Genomic DNA, 24358 nt, shown 5'->3' with positions numbered 1-24358 from the left:
CCACAAGTATTTGTGTCCACACAAATTATCCTCAAAACAGTCCCAAGGACAAGAAACACCTCACAGATCTGACTGTGCATCATCACCAGGCAAAGGTGCTCCTCTTCCACCTTTCCCACAAGAACTCCACTCCCTTTTTCCCATACACACTCATTTGTGGGTTTAGGAAATCAGGAGTAAATGCTATAGGAATGCATGTTCATACAGCTGGAATATCTCTGTGAGCCCTTAGTGCCTCATCTCTTTGCTGTCTGTCTTACAGGACTAAATGTTATTAAAATGCAGGGGGTTTGCAAAGAGCTTGAATTCTTACAGATTTTGTATCTGGATCCTTTGATGTCCTTAAAACTTGACTACCATTCCAACACCTAGCAAAATGTCACAGGAACCACAAAAGCCACAGACACACAGGTTTTTTTTTTTCTCCTGGAGCTTGTTGGCTCTTACAGTGCCCTCACATACTCTCACTGCTCTTCCTCCTCAGGGGCATAGCTGAGCTGTTTCAAGGACAAATATTCCAATTATAGATAAAGCAGACAGCTCTCAGAGGCAGGTGCTAACATTTAGCTTATAGCTCTGATTTTTCCAGTTCCCCTTTCGAGGTTTCCAGGCGGCAGATGTAATCCCCCCCACTTCCCTTTCTGTCCACAGGTCTCACAGTGCTCTGAGCACACATTGCTGTCGCCTCCTGGTAAAGCAGGAAACATCTGAATGACACCTCTGCAACACAAGAGCAGGAATGGAGACACAACAGGCATGTGGAACACCCAGAGTTCACACAATAGCATGAGCAGCCACCAGCTGAAGTAAGGGTAGGATAGCAAAATTGGTGGCTGGGGAGAACAGCCAAGGGACTTGCTCTTTGTCCCCTGCTTGGCTGTTAGAGGACATTGCTGTGTCACCAGCCTCCACTCTCCCACAGATGAGATGGAATACTGCAGATATATCACTCATACTTAAGGACAGCAATAGGAGCTACATCAAGCACTGCTGCAGTGAATGTCCCATCACATGCAGGTAAACTACCATTTCTCAGTGTCAGAAGAGGGAAAATAAATATTGTATCAAAGACAACCAACCTGTATTTTTGGAGCAGAGAACCCTGAGGATTAGTTCCTCTGTAATAACTGCTCTTAGTTAATAGGCACCAGATAAAAGCCCCTATCACTCAGTAATATTCTGTTCTGACATATTTTTCAGCAAACTTTTTCCATAGCCAGGAATAACAGAGCATCAGAACTGAGTGGACAAAATATCAGACAGGGAACAGGCCATCAGGAGAGCCAGTCCCAGTTTTAATGCTATGACCTCAGGCGAATCACTTACCTGCCCCACTGTTTATCCTTCCCATGCTTTGCCTGCCTTGTCTGTCCAGACTACAAGTGCTTTGGGACAGACACCATTCCTCAAAATGTGTTTGCAACAATTTCCCTTGGAGGGCACTGAAGAACAAAATAAGTGCTTAGTATACCATAAAAATATTTAGTAAATAACAGACAATTGTGAATCACTGTCCTGTAACTCCATGTCTGGTTCTTGGTAAGTATTTTTATACACAACTAAGGGATCTAAGTACCTACACCCATCTTCAAAAGGAGGAACCTAAGGGGCTTGACTAATGTGGAGTTAAAAATGCAACGGCTGAGGCAGACAGACGTCTTGTTCAGCCTCTGAAGCACAGGCGCCTCTTGGATGAGGAACATGAAGAGGACAGCTGGGTGCAGTCTCTGACTTCAGCTGTCCCAGTATGTAGGGGCAACCAGAACTCCCTGAGCTGCCATTATCTCAATCCCTTGCATTGCTTCATTTTTTGATACTAAGAATTTACTGACCTCTTGGCATTAAAGTGTATGTTTATTTTCTTGTGTTTGTTTTGCCTTTGTTCTTTACTGACCTCTGTGTAGGACCTTGTCATTATGGTCTTGTTTAATGATTTAAGAAGGTTTGCTAGAGAGCAGCTATGAATCAGCTTTGGTCTGCAGTACACCATAAAAGCACCCAGCTGTGGGGACAGCTTCATTTGTAATCACATTGTAAGGGATGTGTCCCATTTCCCCTTCTTTTCTTCACCTGTTGATCAACCTAATTCATTCAACTATTTGCTGCTTTCTCTTAATTTCTCTACTGGATCATCTGCCTCCACAGAACCACAGAGGAGGTCGACTTGGTACAATCACACCAGGTTTGGTTCTCCTGACTCATGCAGAGGACAGCTCATGTTGCCAAGGATGTGTCTCCTTACCTCCAAGCCCATCCACCCTTGCACTGCTTTGACTGCTGATCTGACTTCTTGATAGTCCAGTGAAAAATCTTGGGCAATCCTGGCAAATGCACATCACAAGAAGTTGGATGAGGCCTGAGTGTGTTGGAAAGACTGCATGCACAGATGATCTGTGAGCTTTTCATGCCTAAGAGCCATTTCCATACCTGATAATATTGGTGGGTCTCTAATTCATGCTTTTGGTCTCTCTTTTGTTGGCTATTTCAGCAGTGCAAGTAAAACTTCTGGCAAGTGAGATAGTGGGAGGTGTTATAAAGCAGTGAGTTTGGCTGGTCTTGGTGAACATGAAGATCTGGTGAGATAAATGTGGCAGCTGAATCAGCCAGATGTTTAACCAGGTTCAGGGGATCATTTGAAGAGGTGAGATGAGGAACCAGTATGTTCTTTCTTTCATCAAAGAGCTTTGAATATATCCCTATAAGGGAGCAATTTTAAGCATTTACCTGTGATAATTTTGTCTGACCAATTAAACCTACCACCAGCTTTTGTGCCCTCCCCTAAGGGCTGCATTGAAATGAGGATGTCAGTGCAACTGCACCTGGCAGGAGGAGAAAAATCACTTCTACTTCTTAGAAGTACATGGAAACATATGATACAGTGAAAAATCTGGGGATATTTAGAAGGGGGCTGAGGCCAGGAGAAAGCAAGAGTTTCCTAGATCAGACCCATTCTTTGTCCTCCAGGTATCTATGCTGTCAAAGCCATGACCCAGGCCAGTCTGTAAGGGTGAATTTAAAAGACGAAAGTACTGCCTGTTTCAGGCCATTGCTATGTTACTCATCACCGACACAATCTGATTGATGGGGCTCTGCTTCTCTGTGATCCCCCTGCAAAAACCCTTTGCAGATGAAACCAGAGCTGGGGGCCATCAGGTACATTTTATTGTGCCAAAAATGACAGGGCTGTTTGTCCTGGGTCCCAGTGAATTCCTTCTGCTGCTTCTCCTTAAAAGGCATCACCCACCTGGCTTGATTATGAACATGAACTAAGCAGCCTCACACTCACCCTTGCATAGCAACTGCTGGATAGTGACAGATTTTAAGGGAATTGGCGGTTATCTGATACATAGTTGAGCAGCCATGTTCAAGGCTATAATTGATCCTTGCTCTCTTTTCTTTGCCACAAGCCCACCTGCTAACTGCAGCTCTTTCCATCAGGTTGTTCTCTAAAAAAAAAGAGAAGGGATTAATCTCGCAGTGTAGTTCAAATTACACAGGAGTTATTTGACAGACTAATATCTGTGCACTCAGCTAAAGAACTGACCTGGGAGTAAAAAAATCAAGCAAGGCTGTTCTCTCAATGTTTAAAACCTAGAGACTAGGCTTAACTGGTGACACTGGTATGGTGACTGGTGTAACAGACGACTCAGAGGGCAGATTTGCATTTTTTATTTTCATTTTCAAGGGGTTTTGTCATGTTGTGACATGTGCTCTGGGGTAATGCTGCTTACCTTAAACTGCTCCCCTTGGGTGAATTTAACAGCTAACAATTTGTATGTTATTCCAGCTGTAGGCAGAATGTGTGGCAGTGGGCTTTTTATTTGAAAAATAGTCACATTGGTGCAAATAAATGAGACTGGAATAACTCGTGTTGTAGATTATTTGCAGCTTGGGAAGTACATAAGGTTGAAAAAAACCCTCATTTATGAGCAGGTTGATAGAGAGGTTAAGACCTGAAACAGAGTCATTGGCCACGTCCTGTAGCTATGTTTGGTAATGTTTCCTAAATCATTCTTTCTATGGAGATAAAATCACTGCTTTCTTTTCTCCCTTTTCTGGTTTTATGATCACAGAATACATTAACATATATTCATTTTTTTGCACTTTCATAGTTTTGCATGTTTATGAACTCCAATGAATTTAGCACAAAGGCATTTGGAGACAGAAAGACATTGATTTACCAGCTTAGAGATGAGGAAAAAGACCAGGGGGTAAATAGCAGGGAGGGAGAAAGTTGCAGGAGGCAACTGAGAATAACAAGGGAGCTGGGGAGGATCCAAGATGCTTCATCAAACTAGTGCCTGGATCTGCTGGTCACCAGCAACATGATCCTGAACTTTGGTGTCCCTGCCAAGGGAAACTCTTTGCAGGCGAAAGAAACATGAAAGCATGACCTGGGCATCATAATTACTGATTGACTGCCAGTTCTGGCAATCCTTGATGTCAGGGCAGCACAACAGGCTTTGTCTTAGCATCTCAGTTAATACTCAAAAAGGGCAACAAGGCTGGAATAGTGATGACCCAAGTACTATCACAAGGACAGTGCTTTTAGGAGAAAAAGTGCTTCCTTTTGACAACCTTAGCAACAAGTTCACTGATAAAAGACCTGTTTGTTGGACAGAAGCTTGTAAACATTAAAACCTGACCTCAGCTATGATTATACAGGACACTGGTGCACTTAATATCACTGCAGTTCACAAAGAGTACAGAAGTAAATTACACCTCAGTTTGCAGAAGGGGCTGTGCATTCATATGCCCCTATAAGCCAGGGACATACCAATTTTCCACTGGGGTAATTTCCAATTGAATAAATTACTGCAAAAGTGAGAAGAAAGGAGGTTGCCCGCATTCAGTGCAATTGCACACTAATGCTGGGGCTCAGCTGGGGATCTGGTATCTGCAAGGTGGCCTTATACAGAGCACCACTCCCAAGGACACTTCTCCAAATTCTGAGGATTATTGCAGGTCAGATCTGCTCAGGATAAAGCAGAAAGGTGTGTTCCCTGAAATCCTGGCTTGAGTACCCTTATCAAACCACCTAGAGTCCTCATCTGCTTGGACCCTGCGGCAGGATGCACCAAACACAAATGGGGTTTCACCCCCTTGCAATAGGTATATGCAAATGTCTGTGCAAAAGGGGCGGTGGAGCCAGGCCGTGGAAGGAACAAAGTGACTGGACAGGTTTTAGGTTAGTAGAGCATCCCCATGGCACCAACATGCACATGGTGTTAGTAGCATTTATTCATTAGCCATCTTTTGTGAATTATTTGGGTTTTTCCTGTCATTCCCTCATTCTTTCCCCTCACCCTCAACTTTATTAAGCCACTTATGCATGTATGGTGAGATAGAAATTGAATAAGATGTTGGGAAAAAGGAATTAAAAAATTGAGGAAGGAAAATCAGCTGGGAAATTACATTTGATTTCTTAATCAAGAAAAATAAGGAGAAATGAAGAGATAGCAGGTGATAGTGTGAGGCTGAAAAGGAAGTGAAGACAGAGGTACTTAAATATTACATGAAGTTATACAGATATGCTTTTCTTTGAAAAAAGACAATACTGGTTTTTTATTCAAGTTTTAGATAATGTTTTGATCATTTTAGTACTTGGTATGGCTTTATTATTTTTTATAGCCAACACGCCAGGCTGGCAGATAAAATGTGTTTCTGCTCCATTTGTTGCCTTCCCCTGTTGTCACTGCAGCAGCGCAGCCTGTGGCAGCGTATCTGCTGCATTACAGAACACATCCACTCCACGGTCTATGACAAATTAACTCATATCTGCTTAAAGGTTGCTCTTGCTTAAGACATTCTCTTACCTTTCATAAAGTATAAAGCTACATCCTGGAGAACTTTAGAGAAATGATGTTGATAATTTTACTAAATCTGATTTTTTTTTTTTTTTTTTGCTTAAAATATCCTTTCTGCCCTAAGTTTGGAATTCATGTGAAAAGTTTTGGATTTTCCTAAATACAGTGTATCTTAAAAAAAATCTATTTTTCTGACAAGTGGAGACTTTTTGGTTTACTTTTTCTCCCTTTTAAATTATAGCTTGTCTTTGGTTTATTCTTCCTTTTGTCCTTTTAAGTCTAGTACTCTGCAGTTATTGGAAAGTCACAGATGACAGGACTTGTCACCTTCTTTCTTCACTGTCTTAGAGTTAGATGTCTAGTGAAAGCTAAGCTAAGCCTTTTGCCCCTTCCTAGAGAGCGTGGGATAAACTGCCAGCTGGGTGTCTCTCTGCCCACTGTAAAATGAGCCCAGAAGCCCAGCTCGAGTAAGTAGCTAACTCTCAAATGGCTAAAATTGCGTCAGATGGTTTGCACCCAGAGTGACTAGCAGAGAAATGAGACACGGGGATTGATTGTGAGAAAGCTGAAAAGCTGAAAAGAAAATGCAGCCCCAGATACTATAAAATCTATGTGACATTGAGTGACAAGTGAAGAATAAAGAGACTTGCAATGAAGAGTAGAAAGGGAAAAATAAGGAAGAAAATTGTCATTTCAAACATTTTAATAGATCAATAGCAATATTTTAAATTACAATCTTTTTCAATACAAAGCTCAGGTTTTCTTATATGTCTGTCTTCATTATTTTGGGGTTCATTTCTATTTTTTTCCTATCTCTGACATATATTGCTAAATAATAATAAACCCCCTGTATCTAGCGGGATAGATTCTAGCAGCACAAACAGCTTCCTCTATCTTTCTCTGCTTCTCTTTACCAGCTTCAGCTGTTATCCTCTGCCTTCACACAAGCTATGTGCTGCTTTTCCTAGTTCCAGATGGCCAGAGAAGACAGCCAACATAGCGTAGGCACTACAGGACATCTCCGTCAGCCTATAGAAGACACAATCCATTTTTCCCCTTCTCGGATCATCTTGTACATGTGTTCTGGCCATGCAGAGCACAGTGACATGGTGTAGCTGGTACTAGCCCTTATACAAGGGATTATATGGATAATCCTGTCAAACTGCTTATACCTGCCATCTCCTATCTTTGCAGCATGGAGCATGGCCTCATGTGTTTTCATCTTCCCACAGCTTCTTGCTAGAGTATGCAAGTCATAATCTCCATTTCAATCATTCTGGCTGTTGACAGCATGACCCTACTGTTACTGCAGAAAGTTTAAGCTGAAAAAAATAGGTAAAAAATATTAGTGTTGGAGGGTCATCATGCAGGGCCAAAGGGGATCCAGTCCAAAATGCTATCAGGCGTGGACACGGTCGGTTTGTGTCACTTAGTGTCCCAGAAAAGTCCCCTGTCTTGTTTTAGTGTTATGCCTTTGGGCCAGCCCCAGGCTTCCCATTGGGAAGAAAAACCTTGTGGCAGTTTCTGCCCATGCATCTCTAGCCTAGGATATGATTTTTTTAAGCCTTCTAAGTGATGGAAAACTCAAGGGAGAACCACTGATCTTTGCATGATCTTGCATAACAGGCAGGTCTATGCTCTGCAACACACAACAAAATCAATAGTACTGCAGATAAGTACCTGTACCACTGGCACTCCATGGTCCCTCTGGGCCTTAGTTGCTTACCTTACTTCTTTTTTTCCAGTAGCTCCTTAGGAGTCCAGGAGTCCATTACTCTGTCATGTAAGTAAGCACACCTAATGGCACCCATCAAGCGAACAAACAGCCTTTCAAGAGCAACCTCCATTTTCCAAGGTAACTTTATGGGCTTTCCACTGTTTGACTGGTTCCCATTTCTTTGTTTTCCTAAGGTTGTAGTAGATTTTCAGGATGTTGCACAATTTGAAAGGGTCACTGGATCAAAGGTTCAACTTGCAGATGCATATCCAAGTCTGGAAGGCTAGGTAGAAAACAGTCTCCCAGGGCCAAGATGGACATGATTTCATTCTGTGCCAACAATAGTCTCCTATCAGCATTATGACTTGTCATCTTTCATAGTACAATGAAGTTGGAAGCTGAAAGAAAAATAGGGAACTTACTTAGAAATTTGGTTATAGCTATTACTAGAAGTTGTACAGCTGTGTCAAACGTGTCTTACTTCCAATGTTCTAATATAATTTGTAATTTTTCTTGAAAAAGCAAGAGAAAATAATACAAATTAGGTTTTATTTTCCATTGTTCATTTCTAGCAGTTCTAGTAGCATCTGCAGAAAACCTGCTACCCACACAGAGAACCATATTGGAAGTATATATAAAAATATTTCAAGCCAACCCACAGTTTGTATTAGCATTACGATACATCTTACAGATACTAAGATTCGGCACACTGGGATAGCCCTTCCATAAGCATATGCTGAGAAGCAGTGCTTGTTCATAACTGGCAGCCACAGGGCCCAAGAGAGTCTAAGGGTGGATAAAGATTAAGAAGCAGTGTCTGAGCTGGAGTCAGACAGCATAAAGAGACCAAGTTTCCTACTCTCTTACATTGTTTGCCATATCGTGCTTTATCCACATCTTCCTCCCTTTGAAATGGATATAAACCCAAATACCAATGGACCCCTGCAAAGGATCCTGAGCCATTTCTGCTGGCTTGGCAACTTCTTTTGATGTACCAGTGAGAGCAGCACGTGACTGATTTGATTTGGAGCTAGCACGCAGTGCTGCCATGACTCTTCGTTTTGCTAACTCTTTTCTTTTTCCAAAGTCAAATATGGAAAAGCTGTGACAGCAGCATGAGCAAAAGGATATTGGAAATAATCCTCTTCATTCAGCCTGCATGCAAGATTTAGTGGTGCAGTAGCATTGCAAGGATGATTTCCACGCATCTGATAATACTGTGACACCCTATAATAAAACATATACCTTCTGTTTCATTTTATCCATTTAAGCCCTTTGAGCAACCAGCAGTTGTTGAGTTCCCCACTGCTACTATTAATAGCCGGGGCAGACCATGTCTGCCTACTTAGATTTATTACATTTTAACTAATCTTGATTGAAGTCTTTGTATGTATAGGGCCCAGAGCAGTCACTCACCAGGGTTACACACAACATACACACACATGTGCGCACAGAGATTTTTTCCTGAAACCTCACACAAAAAAGGAGAAAAACATTTATGTGAAAAACCAGGGGTTCATTACCTTTTTCCTAATGAAACCTGGACAACTAAACACAAGGATTACCTCTTTGACCATCATGGATTAATTCTGGACAATTTCGCCCATGAGAAAATTCCACTGAAGTCTATGGGAAGATTTCCCTGAGTAGGGAAACTTGCGCAGCTCCACAAGTTTTGCCTTTACTGAGCAGCCATGATTCAAAAGAGATCACATGCAGAAAGATAGAAAAGAAAATCCTCCCTGATAGTCTACATATTTTGCTGGATATTTTTGATAATAGACTTTCTTATGTTGAGGGATTTGTCAGTGTCATGTGAAAATCTGCTTAGGGGAAAACTGTGATGCACTTTCTTAGCTGCAAGATAAGCTCTAACAAGCCACATGCACATGTTGCAGAGAATAATGCAAAGGGCAGTGCTCTCCCCATGGCTGAAAGAAGGGGTTTGGAGGCTACCATGTCCCTATTTCCTTCCTTCGTCCCCCAGGACTGCATGACTAAGCTGGGTGCCTGGCTGAGAAAGGACTTCTGAAGACACTCTGAACACTTTGCTTTAAATGCAACAATTCAGTCCCTGTAAGCCAAAATATTTTGTTTATTTTTCATGTTCCAGTTTATATTACTGCAATAAAAAGTCAAGTCATGCTCATTTCCTAAATGATATGTCAACTTCAAACATTTCTCTGAGAAATGTCCAAAACCTAAAAATAAAATGAAATGAAATTAAAAAGAAATAAAATAAATAAATAGCATAACTTCCCATTCTGGGAAGGAGCAATGCCATTCTTAAATTCAACCCACCATGAGAGTTTCCAGGAGCTGATTTTGCCAATGAATGAGCTGCAGACCAGCAATACTCCCTAACTGCAGGCAACCAGCTCTGAGCTATGTAAACTTGGGAGCTCCTGCTCCAGGAGAAAAGACCCTTTAATACTTTAATAGTATTATTTAACCCTTTAATACTGCTCAAGATTCATTTGCTTGAAGCTTATTTTCCATGGATGCCTCCTGCAACTGATGCTGTGGGCAGTGGCAGCTGCTGTGGCACAGCACTGCATGGGAACAGAGAAGCAGTGTCCAGGGCAATGGAGGTATCCTAGAGCCATCTCCTGTTCCCCAGAAAAGCGAAAATTCAGCCAAGCAGGACTTCTTGCTGCACACCTCCAAGGTTTTTAAAGGCAAGATTCCCATCTAGCAGCCCCATGAAGTGCCCAAGATCAGATGGGTCTCAGCCATCAGCCTGGGCTCCATGGGAAGCCAATCAAAGCCCTGGTCTCCGAAGTCCCCAGTGGATATTTAGCAGCTGCACTGGCCTTTCACTCTGCTGTCCTCAAAGGACAAGTTTCATAAGGTCAACAGGCATGAGCATTTCTATGCTTTCCACACATTGAAGGCATTAGCTCCTCCTCATCGCTCCTGGGTTAGCAAATGCTCCTGTTCCAAGAACAGGAGTTTTAAAAGATTTGTTTCAAAGGTCCTGCATCTGGGTATAGTGGTGGTCCGAAGCTCAGGCAGGGCAGTGGGTTTGCCCTAGCTCAGAACATGCAGGAGTCTGGGCAAGACACGGTGGGTATGGGCAGAGAAACTGCACAATGCAGGGAGGGTACAGCAGCAGTGCCAGATACGTCAGGCTCCTGGAGCAAGCACAACATGGGAAATGCTATGTCTTCAGCACAGGTGGAGCTTCCTGACCATATATAAATCTCCTCCACCATTTGTGCACAGCAGGTCCAAAGTATCCAGGGTGCAGTCAATGTATTCACCACATGCTGCATGCACAGCTTGCTTTAAGATGACCAAGGCCAGCCTCTAGAATTTGGGGATGCTGTCAGAGAGCTGAGAGTCCCTGTGTGAGAGTGCACTTGAACTGCAGAGCTCTTCTCACCTATTTCTGGAAACCCTGTGAAGGAACCTGGCTATTGCCAAAGATTCTTCATTTGGGGAGGAGCAGCAAGAGTCTGATAAGAAACTGCTTTCTTGCCAGCAAAAATCCCACAGGGAATGATAACTAGGGAGGGGCTTGAGTAGTCTGAGGTTTGGCAATGGGATATGTTTCAGCAGGGACATTTTCACCTATTAAAGCCCTCCTATTGTCTAGGCCCAGGACAGAGGTGTCAAATTGTTTCCTCTTGCTTCTTTCCTCTGTCAGAATGAGACCTGGGGCTTTCCACTGGAAATGTGTTTTGGGTGCTGACAGCAGCCCTGATCCTTCACTGCACGGCTGGGGAATAGAGAGTGATGGTGGAGACCCGAGTGGTGCTCACATGGTTGTGAGGACTAGGCTGGATGGATCCAAGATGACTTCTCATCCTGTGCTGGGTGGCAACTTCCACTTTGAACTACTGTTTTGGCCTGCAAGCTAAGAGATGGACATTCATGCTGGTCTGTGATGACAGGTAGAAAATTCTTTCTGTACCTGATTGTGAAATGTGCCTTTGCCTTCCATCAGAGGAACAGCGTTTCATGTACTGCTGGTGGCTGGTAGCGTTTGTGCTTGAGAACGAAGTAAACGGGCATCAGTGTTAGGTGTGGAAAGGTGATGTGGACACTGCTCCAACACTTACATGGACACTTTAAAGAGCCAGTGATTCAGCAATTTCTGTCAGGAATAGCACAGTGTAATTGGCTTATGAAAATGGCAAATACCATACATAGCTAAAGGGACCTCTGCAAACCCACTTGAAGCATAAAAGTGTCAGCTGCAAGGGATGTGCCTCTAATGTTCTTTTTGGCAAAAAGAGGACATCATCCATCCCCTATCTACTTTTGCCATAATCATAGAATCATAGAATAGTTAGGGTTGGAAAGGACCTTAAGATCATCTAGTTCCAACCCCCCTGCCATGGGCAGGAACACCTCCCACTAAACCATGTCACTCAAGGCTCTGTCCAGCCTGGACTTGAACACTGCCAGGGATGGAGCATTCACAACTTTCCTGGGCAACCCATTCCAGTGCCTCACCACCCTCACAGTAAAGAACTTCTTCCTTATATCCAATCTAAACTTCCCCTGTTTAAGTTTTAACCCATTACCCCTTGTCCTATCACTACAGTCTCTAATGAAGAGTCCCTCTCCAGCATCCCTATAGGCCCCCTTCAGATACTGGAAGGCTGCTATGAGGTCTCCACGCAGCCTTCTCTTCTCCAGGCTGAACAGCCCCAACTTTCTCAGCCTGTCTTCATACGGGAGGTGCTGCAGTCCCCTGATCATCCTCATGATCCTTCTCTGGACTTGTTCCAACAGTTCCATGTCCTTTTTATGTTGAGGACACCAGAACTGCACACAATACTCCAGGTGAGGTCTCACAAGAGCCAAGTAGAGGGGCAGGATCACCTCCTTCAACCTGCTGGTCACGCTCCTTTTGATGCAGCCCAGGATACAGTTGGCTTTCTGGGCTGCAAGCGCACACTGAAGCCGCCTCATGTTCATTTTCTCATCCACCAACACCCCCAAGTCCTTCTCCACAGGGCTGCTCTGAATCTCTTCTCTGCCCAACCTGTAGCTGTGCCTGGGATTGCTCCAACCCAGGTGTAGGACCTTGCACTTGGCATGGTTAAACTTCATGAGGTTGGCATCAGCCCATCTCACAAGTGTGTCAAGGTCCCTCTGGATGGCATTCCTTCCCTCCAGCGTATCAACCGAACCACACAGCTTGGTGTCATCGGCCAAATGCTGAGGGCGCACTCAATCCCACTGTCCATGTCAGCGACAAAGATGTTGAACAAGATGGGTCCCAGCACTGATCCCTGAGGGACACCACTCGTTACTGGTCTCCAGCCGGACATTGAGACATTGACCACAACTCTTTGTTTGCGGCCATCCAGCCAGTTCTTTATCCACTGAGTGGTCCATCCATCAAATTGATGTCTCTCCAGTTTAGAGACAAGGATGTCGTGTGGGACAGTGTTGAATGCTTTGCACAAGTCCAGGTAGATGACATCAAATGCTCTACCCCTGTCCATCAGTTCTGTAGCCCCATCATAGAAGGCCACCAAATTGGTCAGGTAGTAGTAGTGCAGATCAAGAAATCATCACCTTCAGGAAGCCTAAACACTTTTATGAGCAATTTCATAAAAAGTTGTTTCTCTGAGCCCACATCCAGCAGAAGCTGAAACAAGAGATACAACACAGTGATGAATCTGTCCATCACCAGCAATGTGTTTGGGAAATTTTGTGTCTTTTTCTGTCTCACACACCTATTGCAAAACTGTATCTTATCAGTTCTTCTAAACAGTGTCCAGATTTCCTTTATGAATCATTTTTAATTTAAAGCCATGACTTTATAACTGTTAATGACATAATTTAGAAGACATTTTTACAGTTACAAGCAGCTTGATATACGTATATATTCCACTGAAAAAATAATTGAGCAGCAGACCAAAGCATGGAGATTAAAATGTTGGTTTAGGACTATTGATGCACAACAGAGAAGGAAGAAAGTCTTTGTGGGAGAAAGAGAGAAAGCTCAGGACTTGCTTTGGAGCAAAGGCTTAAGGCCACATCTCTGGTCACTGATGGAGATCCCAGGCTGCGGAGTGGTCTTTGTTGTTTTCAGCCACCTGGGAAACCCTCTGTTTTTCCCTGGGTGTGGAATTCTCTGAAAAAGGCCTTCATGACTGCAATCCATTCTCCCAGGGGTTTGCACTGAAGGTGTGAGCCCATGGAGCAATGCTGGTGAGGTTAGCCACTGCCACTGCAGCCTTCCCCAGTTAAATGACCTCAGCATGCTTTTGTCCCACATTAGAGAGATGTGCACAGGAGAGCAGAAAGGGAAGGTAAGAATAGCTGTGAGGGAGGGTAGAGACTAATACCTAAAATCTGGCAGCACCGAGCTCTGGTGGGAAGTGGTAGGAACTGAGGTGCAGATGCAGGTACAGATGCAGGTATGGATCCTGCAGATGCCATTGAGCAAAGGCTGTCCCAGTCCTGGAGAAAGCACATCAAGACCTGGCAGAAGTGTTTGTTTGAACCATGCTGCTTTGATGCTGCTGTGGCCAAAGTACACTAAAAAAAAATACCCGTTTAAAAGAAAATAAAGGATTTAATAGAGCATATCAATTATGTAATAACAACACTTACAAACCCTCTGCTCGCTGCTGGCCTCCGATGCCTTGCTTAGTTACAAGACATTACGGAGTCCATTTTGCCTTCTAAAAAGAAGGAAGACCCTTGTAGAGAGCAAACTGGGAGCTTCTTCTTGGCAGAAGCCAATACAATATGAAGCAATACCCCAATTGAAAACCCTTCTGTGAGCCATCAATTGGGTAAAGAGGGTATCTCGTTTGGCTTCTTCTCCCGGGAACCATTTCAAAGGAAGTCTTCATAGTGAAGCCAGAGCAAGCTCCCAGCATTGGCCCACTCCTTTTAAACATCACCTCTTTCCCCAGGCTTTGCAGCAGCCTTGGGTGGGCTCAGCTGAGCCTGGCATGACAGGAATTTCTTAATAAAATGGTCTGCATGCCTCCCTTGAGCCTCCTTGTGCTCACAGTCCCCCCGCCCCAGGGAGGCAGGAGGACTTTGTGAGGCTGCCATGGTCCAGGCAGACTTGAAGCAGCCCTACAGGCATGATTGATGGGCACTCTGGTGGTGGGAGCACCGAAAATAATCCTAACACATGTTTCCCAGTAGCACCTGGCAGCCAACCAGAAGACAGCACTTACATTTCCTAAATACTGGAAAAATTACTGTCACCACAGATGCCTCACTAAATATAGCCCGGTGAGGTGGCAGCCTGTGAAAGGCTGGAAAGGGGCAGCTACCCAGGATGTATGTAGAGCTCTGGTCCCATCTGAGCACTGGCTGTCATCCCTGGGCTCTGAGATCAACAGTGCTGCTTGCTGCACAGGCTCTGAAGTCCCAGAGCTGATGGGGAAGTGTCTCTCATGGAGTAGGTGTTGATAAAATATTGGAAACAGAAAATACAGAGCTACCTGAGCAAAGTAGGCTCTTACTATCTATGGGCAGAAGATATGATTTGAGTGTTCTAGCTGTGACTCTCTGGGAGGGTGTTTGCTCCCTTTGAGGCCAGGTGCTTGGGACCATGGAGTGAGTGGTCCTTTGTGGTGGCTGTGATCTGCCCATGTAGAGGGACTCAGGCAAGCCCATTCAGGTGGCATCTAGCTAAGAGCTTGCACACCAGCTTGCACACCTGGAATTTCCTGGCTTCTGTGAGTGATTTGCCAAGCAAAGTGCTACCCAGTGGAACACAGCTGGAGCAGTGGAACACAGCTGGAGCAGTGGAACACAGCTTTTAATTTTTAAAGAAGATGGAGATTATCCTCCTCGGTGTGCCCTTCTCCCCTTTGCCCTTCAGGCCTCACTTCAAGAATTAGTTTACCAGCAGAGTCCAGTGGTTCCTTGGGTGACGGCACTGCAAAGCATCAGTCCTATGAGCTTCTCTGTATTGTGTTACAGGGCGAGTCAAGGGGTAGAGCTGCCAGTGTTTGCTTTAGCAGCTTGCTGGGCCACCATATCCCCCAGATATGTGGCTCTGACACTGATATGTGAGTTTCATTTTCCCAAGCTGTCTTTCATAGGAGGGGAGTAAAGTTAAAGAGACCTCCCAGGTCACTCTTGAAATCTGGCCTCTGGGACAAGCCCCTGACAAGGTGTTTCGTGGTTCTGAGACTCAGCTGTATCACCCTAAAAGCCAGAATGTTAAATGATGTGCTTATAAGACAGAAGGGTTTGTTTGAAGAGATTTCATTTGCTCTTTGACCTGCTATCACCCACCAGCATGAAGTGTGCAAGGTCAGTTCTGGGAATGGCTGCTCAGCTGCAGGCACATACCTGAAGAGCCATTTCATGAATCCTACCAGGGCAGACCCAAAGAGAAGAAATAGGAATTTTGAGTAAGTGGTGTTTTTCTTTGCCACTTACTCCCACCATGGAACTCATGAGCCATGGGGAGTGATAAGCAAGGTGATGGAGAAGAGCCTTCAAATCATGGAGCACAGAAAGCCCATGGTAAGGAGGAGTTATTAGCCAAGAGATGAAAGCCTGGGTGAGGCTGCAGAGGAGGTGGTCACTGTAACATGACCAATCCAACTGGCAGGAGGAATGGAGCAAAGAAAGCACCACGGCCCTGCTTCTATCTGATTGTGACTCGGGTCCATAGCATGCTTGTTCTCCTATTACTTGCACTTGATAAAGCTCACTATCATGGCATCCTTGCTAGAGATGTGCCAGCAGTGTGCTAACGTCAGCAGCAGTCATGCTTCATCCTGCTGTGTGGAAAGACACACAGATAAGGCAAAAAACATTCACCCATTAAAAAGTCTTTTTCTGTTTTTTCACTCTAGGAAATTACAGGAATGTGTCTTGGGGAAGTGACAGGAACAGCCTTGCTAAGCATCAAGCCAATCTCCTAACAAGCATTGCCCAAGAATAGTCCTCCTATCAGGTAGATAAGGGCTAAACAGCAGATTTCCAACCTAGATGCTGTAGTCCAGGTTGGCCTCCTTGATACAGTCAGTGGTTATTTGACTGTTGAATGAAGAAGGTTACACCAGTATTAGATGCAACTGCTGGAGTGTTTGCTGGTGTATCAATCTTTGGGTGCTTTTACAACGTCTGCTGTTAGATGTTTGGCATCTAATTCTGCCATAATTTTCACTCTGTGTTGGACCTCAGTTCAATTTTAACAATGCAGAAGAAGCGTTGAATTTGGGTTTTTTTGGGAGATTTGTTTTTCTGGATTTGGCCTTGCCCTTTGATTCCGAGCTCTGTGAAGCTGCAAGTAACCTTTTTCCCAGCTCTTATTCATGAGCAGAATAAAAAAAAGACTAATGAACATAATAGAATAAAATGCCCATCCTGCAACGTTACTGTAAACTCTGGGCTATGTCCTTTCTGTATGTTTGCATAGTGCCTGCTAGCACAAGTCCAGGGTTCCTGGAGACCTACGGTCAGACAGGTACTTAACAAAGGAAGGGAACTGCAGACTTTCATTTCAAATCCATCGCGTACCATGCTGGCAGAGGGCAAATCTGGAAACTGTTATCTGCAACTGCCATCTTCTAGATGTAACTTCGCATACGCAGTTCTAGCCACTTTTTGGAAACTCTTGATTGTGCCCTTTTTGAAATGATTCAGGCTTCAGCCCATCAAGAGGAACAATTAATTTCTGAACCAGGGAGTGCGGGGTTTCAGACTTGCAGGTGTTCCCTCTAATAGGAGCTGTCATAGGAACAGTTCCTACAGCAGACTAGGTAAACAAACGGATATAGAACATAGTCCTCCATAGGACAGCTGGCGAGAAAAGCTGTAAGGGCAGAAGTGTCATTTAAACAAAAATATCTAATTTAGGATCTCCTGTACAGAACACAAGCCCTTATGAGTTGCCAGTGTTTGAGTGTATGGTTATGTCTGACTCATTTTTATCTCCACCATTATCTGTACAACCCAGAATGGAGCATGTGAATTTTTTGGTGCAATTCTTTGCAAAAAATGGGCAAACCCAATCTCAATACAGAGAAGCTCAGCTGCACCAGCGCTGCATGCATTTCTTGGTTTCCTTTTTGGCTGGCGCTTCCCTCCAGCCTGGCTGTCTGTTTCGACAGAGCCCTGCTCTCATGTTTCAATTGTAAGTGCTTTGGGATAGCAGGCGTTTTCTTCATGTGAGGCACTTGTGCAGAGCCCAAGCTGCTGGCCTTAATGCTCTGAAATTATATGTAATGGTCCTCTATGGCACTGTGGAAAGATTTAGGAGTTTTCTGTATTCATAAACCTACAAAGCTCTGTCTGTAGGTATGTATGAACGAAAGTGTGCGCACAGACGCATGGACAAACTGCGTGGTGTGGCTTTTTGTGACCCTTGGATGATGGTGTGAGAGTACATGAGAGGTGTGTGTGTGGGGGGATGACCAGCAGGCATGGGGCTGGATGCAGGGTCTGATGAACCACATCATCCCAGCTGGAGGAAGGGACACATCCTGCCCACAGTGACGTATCTTGGCTATGTTGGGGCTTGGCTGTGTGTCCATCCCTGGAGCATGGTATGATGCTCCTGTGCAGGCTCTTGGGAGACTTGCAGTGTAAGGCATGGGGATGTGGTATATGGAGTCAGCAACTCCTGATCCAGAATGAAAAGTGAAGCACTCAGGTGAGCCATGAGTGATGAAATTCAATCCCCTTCCCAGCATGTTGTACAGACAATCACACCCTCAGGGCCTCCTCCTACCTTCCTGTTTGCATCTCTCCATTCTTCATCTCATCTCTTACCAGTGTCCACCTCGCAGAGCTGGTTCTGTTTCATAGCCCTGTTCATGGCATGTGGTCGAGTGATAAGGAGAGAAAGGGGTCCTTCAGCCCACCTTTCTGGTTCCTCCCCGCCTCCTGCACAGCTTTCGTCAAGGCAATGGGAGCAAAACCAAATGTGTCTGACTCCAGGAAAATCATCTGAGCTTGACTCTATGAGATTTCATTACATCAAGTCTCATAATCTTCAAGGAGATTTCCCAGGGTTCCCCCTCACTTCAGCATGCTTTATGATGCTCTGAGGTGGTTTTGGAAGAGCAATGCTCCATGGCTGAGAATAAGGGCTCCTGCTCTCCATGCTTCATCTGCCCTCCAGTGTGATATTGGCTCCAGAGAGGCATTAGAGGGCATAAAGTAAAATCATCTTAACAAGGGCTCCCTTACTTTTTATACTTATCTTTAGGAAGGCCCATTGTGTGTCTTCCATTCCATTCAGATATTAGCAGAATTAACAGGCACCTCAGGAGCCATATTCATACACTTTTCTAATTGTTCCCTTCCCAGTGCCTTTTCTTCCTGCCAGGAGATGATAACGCTCCTTGCTTAGAGCCAGATTCCTCCAGCTCCCTGACTAATTTTCCTACAAATTTTGCAGCAAAAGCAGTTGGCTGGTAAACCTGCTCAACACTTAAATTGTACCTAGAGGGAAATAAATCTCCCTAGCTCCAGGTACCTCCATCTAGCTGATTACCATCTAGCCTGCTGTTGTCTCTTTAGAGTCAATGGCTTCAAGTGGGATTTATCTCATGCTAAAATAGATGCCAAAATCAATTACATCCATCCTTCTCTAGAAGGTGTTACATGTCTGTGAAGGGAGCTCTAATAAGACAACAGTGTTGTAAATGTCTAAAATACTGTGAGATGAATCCTGCTTTTGTGCCACAAACATTTTTCTCCAGAAACTAAAGTTGGCTAAAAGAAGACCTTAAGGAACTATAAAAAATTCACAGCTGCACTGAAAAAGCCATCAAAAAGCCTTGACTTCTTTCTAATTGCTCCAGGTGAGTAGTTCCTACTGCCTCCTAATCCCAAGCATCCTCTTGAATTTCCCAATCCCAATGGCAGCCTCCAAGAAATTTATATGAAAATTCTGTCTCAGCTTTCTGGGTGTATGTGCACAATTTGTTATCTTGTCTGTAACGAAGTGTCCCTTTCTGTATCTGAACTGCACGTTTAGATACTTTCCAGCTCTGTAGCTGTGATTTTAGGGCAGGCTGATGAGCTGTGAGGATGCTTTGCACACCCATGTCCACACCCAGACAATCATGGGCAAAAAGAGCTCTAAGTTCTCCTAACAGCCTCCAGGTGGGGAGAAGAAAAAGTTTACCCTTGGTTGTGAATCCTGCATTTTCACAGTTCTCAGTGTCTGTAAAAGCTTGTGGAGTCTTTAATTTAGTGGGACTTTGGCACATGACAAAAGGCAGCCACCTAGTGAACTTCCCTCCTGAATAAGGAAACACGAAACACCAGGGCCCTTTGAAAAGAGCATTAGTGTTTATTTTAGGTTTTGGGGGAGAAGTTATGCTCTTGCCGTGTGGTTGTTCAATGAACTGGAGACTCTGAGTCTGCAGATACACACATGCACAGACACACAACTGGTTTGCAAACTATCAATTACAGCACTAAAAAAGAAAGTTTGATATCTGCTGAAACACCCCACTGAAAGGGGAAAAAAAAAAAAAGAAAATAATGCAAGCACAGAACTGGCAAGAGAACTGTCCAGAAGTAATAAGTGAAGAAGTGAAGTTTTTAAGCTAAGTTTGAGGACTAGCTGCAACTTGCCACACAGGAAAAAACAGAAGACAAAAGCACCATTATGCTTTCTTAAAAATGTAAGGGTACAGCACACACATTCCCTGACAAGGTCATTAAACATCAGTTCAGAGACCCACAGCGGCATATACCCGGGTACAGTGGGTGTTTACTCTTTGATTCAGCGAGGTGCTGATATGCATAGGGGTTGCTGTTGCCTGAAGATTGGTTTTGGCCTTGTGTGTATCATAGCCACTTGGTTTGGTTAGTGCACAGAAATGCAGCTAAACCCACCCCTTCAGATATCTAATTTGTTTGGAATGACAGGCATGTCTTGACTAAAAATGAATTCTGCCAGGTGATATAACTTGTTTGAATTTGCAGGAATTTGCCATTTGGAAAAAGGAGAAAAGAAAAACATTTAATTAAGGGACAGAGTTAAAGGAGCTAATTTGATCTTTCAATGCAAAAAAATAAATTACAGGTTAAAAATGAAGATTATGTGCTCTGGGTGAAGCATGCTCCCTCCTTTTAGGTATGCTTTGATGAGGCTTCTGCTGCTGCTAGGAAATGCAGTGCATGTTTCTTTCAAAGTAACAGCAGCACTGACTTGTTTGTTATCCTGCTTCTGTCCCCATGCAGATGACCTGGCCATGCCAAGGATTTATCCAGGGAGCTTCCCTCTGCCTTTCAGCTCTTTGTACTGTGCAGCATGTAACCCACAAGGAAAGGCAAAGCTGGCTGCTGTGACCACGGAGAACAAACCTGCCTCTCCAGGGCTTTCCACCCCATGCACTGCCCCAGCTCAGCCTGACCCCTTTCACTGGGAAGCAGAGCCCATACATGCCTTCCCCTTCCCTGGAGCTGGGCAACCCCTTTTATCCACACCAAAACTCCATGGCACAGTCATAGAAGCAGAAATGGTGTTGTGGGGAGCAAGAGTTGAGCTGGCATGATGCCACTGGGGCCTGAGCTGGCCCAGGCATGGCCATGAGACCACTGCCCACAGCTTTGCTGTGCTGTGGAGAGCCCCAGGGAAGCCCTGAAAGAGCATCTGGGTTTGCCACATCCCTAGAGCCACCTTGGCTCCTGCCCAGGTGCAAAAGGAGCCTTTCAGATAGGCTTGACCTCAAGCCCACAAAAACCCAGGCAAATTTCCTGTTGACTCTAGCACTGCAGATCTTTAATAGTACCAAGGACATGTCCCAGCAGGAATGGCTTTTGGGCTTCCTCCTCCAAGGTGATGTTCGGGACTCCATCACTCCCACTGCCTCCCCTGGGACACCCAGCCCAAGAGTGCAATATAAGAAAGCTTTGGCCCTATGTCAGAGTGGTTTGAATGCAGACGTATTCAGACCCACTCTTCCCCTGGCCATGAGCAGATGGTCTAGACCACTAATACCACATTTTCTGGAAGCAGGTTCTCAGATGGAGTCACTTCCTGACAGAGCCCTTTGTCTTTTATCGGGAGAAGCATAATCAGAAAAGAACTAATTATTTAGTGGGGGGGATTCTTCTTTTCTTTAAATCTTTTCTCATTTCTTATGACTGTCCTTCCAGTTTATTACTCATCTGTGGCTTTTTTACAAGTTGTCTTTCAGGTGAGGCACAGTGAAGTGGTGTTACATTCCATACATGTAGGGGCTTAGCTGCAGTTTCATTGTGTATTCAACCCTATAATTAAAACTCAGATAGAAGACTTTATGCCTTTAAAGCAAAGAAATTCTAGGTTTCTTGGCAAAACATTTGGCTGAGTACATAGAGAGCACCTTAAGTACTTAAATGGTCTCTACGTGAAGAAACCTGATGCCAGAAATTATGTACCTTAAAGGCAGGCTGTTGGGAAAAAGCAAACAAACCAACGCTAAAGCGCTTGATGTCTCAAGGTGCATTCTTCCTGTGTATTATTTTTTTCTTGGAAGATGCTCTGTGAGAGGGATTATAGTCTCAAAAAACAACTTGTTACTGGCACCCAATTGCTATTAATGTGAGCCACATAAGGCATGGGGAGTCAGCAGAAACCACCCGGCTGGTTTTCAATAAATTATGAGGGACTCGACCACTGCCTTGAAGCAAATCAATACAGAGCTGCTGTGGCATGCCAACAGCCAGGAAACTCAATGGGAAGAAGCCAGTGTCTTTCTTAGGCATTACCACGTGTAGCTGCTGTGCCTGACCACTTCTACGGGGAGGCTGGAGAGAGGCACAGCAGCTGTGGTCATGGGATGAGGCACACAGCTGGTCAGGTTTTCAGGCGAGTGTGGGGTGTTGGCATGGGAGGGCTTTAACCATGAGGAAAGCCCTGTGGGGAAGAGGAGCAGAATGCCTCCTCCAGCCTGTAGCTCTGCAGAGGACACCCAAAGGCTGTGGCCCTTCCTGGAAAAGGGCTGGGGCAGCCGCAGGCAGGAGGAGATGCTCAGCTCTTGCCAGTGGTGTTTTCCCATCTGGGTGTGCACCCATCATTTTTCCCTGCCTCTCCTCTGTGTACTGCCTCGCAGCCTTCACTGCATCCCTCAGGACCTGTTGATGTATGAAATGGACCCACAGCTGGAAGAAAGGCTTCAGAGATGGTGGTTGCCAGAGCAGCCCTGCAACCCACTGCTCCATGGAGAGCACAGACCAGGTGGTCTTCTATGTTTTGTCTCCTGCTGGAAGGCAGCACAGACCAGTGCAGACTTCGAAGCGGGAAACTGCACGTAGAGAGAACACAGTCATTAAAATCAGGATAAGCAGCACAGGTCACATCTCTCCATGCAAATAGTATCACCTGTCTTTTGCAAAAGGGTTGTGCTTGTGCTCAGATGCTGGTGTGGTGCAACATGGGCTAGCAGTGTTAATAGCCACCTCAGTGGTAATGAGAAGTAGAAAGAATATTAATGCTAACAGTAATGGTGTACAAACCAGGAAGCTCTTTTTCCAACAGTCCATCTCAAAATACTTCAAAAAAGGATCAATAGCATTTTTTAATAGTTGGAGAAACAGTGGCACAGAGCAATGACCTTGTCACTGTCATCCAGCTGGCTGGCAGCAGAGCCAGCAGCACAATTAAATTTACAAACCGTGCTCTTCTTAGCCTAAAACAAACTCAGCTTTGCCATTCTGAGTTTTCACAGCACCATTCTAAAATTTGGCAGAGAAAGGCACATGTATCCTCCACTCACCTCCCCTGTGTTGTGGCCTATCAAAACTTTAATGAAATCGCAGAACCAGAGCAATAAAGATTTCTATCAATGGGGGACCTCCCACTGCACAAGGAATGTATTTAGTTTGACCTTCAAAAGTAAGCAATTTGCCAAAAGTCAGCCCAAGCTTTTTAGGGGTATCTGTGCTTCTTTCAAGGAGCTAGTCTGCGTATCAGATGAGCCAGAATCTTTTGGGATATGAAAATTACAACAGCTTCTTCTTCTTCTTTTTTTTTTTTTTTTTTGTTGTTGTTATTAAGCATCAGAGTAAATAGGTATAAGCCCTACACAGAGCATCTTGTTGGGGCATACACTGTATATGCTCCAGGGCGCAAATATTTTACCCACCCTCCCCTTTGATTTTTTTTTAATGGAATATGCAAATCGTGCATGTTTCAGCTGGGATTGTCTCTCTTTGATCTGACTGTTCTCCAGCTTGGAATTTCTTACAGTGGGGAGAAACTGAACCGAGGCATGCAGCTAAAAGGAATTTCACCCTGCACTTTCTCCAAACCCATCCAGGGCCAGCAAACTCACCACAAAGACCTTGGATGATGGCAACGGGTTTGCAATAAAGTCTCTACAATGGAAGGGCCAGAGAGCACCGTCCCAGGCCATTGCAAAGGATGAGCAGAAAGGCTGGGGTGCCTCCCACCGTGTGGGGAGTCACCTTCATAGCGAGGGTTATGTGAAAGAAGGTCATTATTTCCTCTGAAATGCCTGTCCTCAGCATGAGATGGTGGAAGCATCGACAGCTGGGTCCCATGAGTGTGATGGGTGCACGCTCATGTGCAGCAGGATGGAGACCAGCAGTGGATCTCCTGCCCGAGCAAAGACCCAGCCAGCCAGATCTCTGGCAGCACCCTCCCTTAGCGTCATCAGTTCGCTGCCTCTGTCCAGCACCTCTTGGCCCCTCAGGGTCTTAAAAGTAATGCAGGGTGTAAACCGCGCGCGGGGAGGGCTTCCAGGCGCCCTGCTCAGCAGAGCAGGAGCCGCTTCACCCGCGGGCGAGTCACAGGAAAGTGATTTTTGAGCGCACAGCCGGGGGAAGGCTGCTGTGAGAGCCACCCGCGCGCGGCCGGGAGCCCGGGCAGGCGCCGCCGGAGAGGTCAGCTGAAACAACAAGCGGTGCCTAGGCGACG

Source organism: Pezoporus wallicus, unplaced genomic scaffold (genome assembly GCF_028554395.1).
Source record: "Pezoporus wallicus isolate ANWC-B61680 ecotype Strahan unplaced genomic scaffold, APGP_CSIRO_Pwel_v1 scaffold_2146, whole genome shotgun sequence".
NCBI classification, from domain to species: domain Eukaryota; kingdom Metazoa; phylum Chordata; class Aves; order Psittaciformes; family Psittacidae; genus Pezoporus; species Pezoporus wallicus.
Note: the sequence above shows the minus strand (reverse complement) of the source record.